Raw genomic sequence first — 1,261 nt, 5'->3', positions numbered from 1 at the left:
ATGATTAACGAACCCCGGGATGCGTTTACATGTTGCTCATTTATACTCACTGTTTTGGCCGATTCTGGCCCGTTTCGTGGACTATTACTCAATGTTTTGGGGTCCCGGAGTGATTTCCATGATTAACGAAACCCGGGGTGCGTTTGCATGTTGGTCATCAACACTCAAAGTTTTGGCCGAGCCGTTTCGTGGAATATTACTCACTGTTCTGGGGTCCCGGAGTGATTTCCACGATTAGCGAACCCCGTGGTGCATTTACATGTCGGTCACGAACACTCACATTTTTCGCCGATTCTGGCCTGTTTCGTGGACTATTACTCAATGTTTTGGTGTCCCGGAGTGATTTCCATGATTAACGAAACCCGGGGTGCGTTTACATGTTGGTCATCAACACTCAAAGTTTTGGCCGAGCCGTTTCGTGGAATATTACTCACTGTTCTGGGGTCCCGGAGTGATTTCCACGATTAGCGAACCCCGTGGTGCATTTACGTAACGGTCATGAACACTCACATTTTTGGCCGATTCTGGCATGTTTCATGGACTATTACTCAATGTTTTGGTGTCCCGGAGTGATTTCCACGATTAACGAACCCTTGGGTGAGTTTACGTGTCAGTCATCAACACACGCGGTTTTTGTCGATTCTGACCCGTTTCATGGACTATTGCTCACCGTTTTGTGGTCCCAAAGCGATTTCCATGTTTGTCAAACCCCAATATGTTCTTATGTGTTGATCGTCAAGACTCACAGTTTGGGCCGATTCTGGCCTGCTTCTTGGGCTATTATTCTGTTTGGGGTCCCAATGTGATTTCCATGATTGACGAACCCTGGGGTGCGTTTACGTGTCGGTCATCAACACTCACAGTTTTGGCCGATTGTGGCCCATTTCGTGGACCATTACTCACTGTTTTGGGGTCCCGGAGTAATTTCCATGATCAACGAGCCCTATGGTGCGTTTACGTGTCGGTCATCAACAGTCAAGTTTTGGCGGATCCTGGCCCGTTTCGTAGTATTACTCAATGTTTTGGGATCTCGGAGTGATTTCCATGATTGACGAACACTGGGGTGCGTTTACATGTTGGACATCAACACTCGCGGTTTTTGTCATTTCTGACCCGTTTAATGGACTATTGCTCAACGTTTTGTGGTCCCAAACGATTTCCATGGTTGTCAAACCACAAGATGTCCTTACATGTTGGTCGTCAAGACTCGCAGTTTGGGCCGATTCTGGTCCGTTTCTTGGACTATTACTCACTGTTTTGG

This window comes from Triticum aestivum, chromosome 4B (assembly GCF_018294505.1).
Source record: "Triticum aestivum cultivar Chinese Spring chromosome 4B, IWGSC CS RefSeq v2.1, whole genome shotgun sequence".
Classification (NCBI taxonomy): domain Eukaryota; kingdom Viridiplantae; phylum Streptophyta; class Magnoliopsida; order Poales; family Poaceae; genus Triticum; species Triticum aestivum.
Note: the sequence above shows the minus strand (reverse complement) of the source record.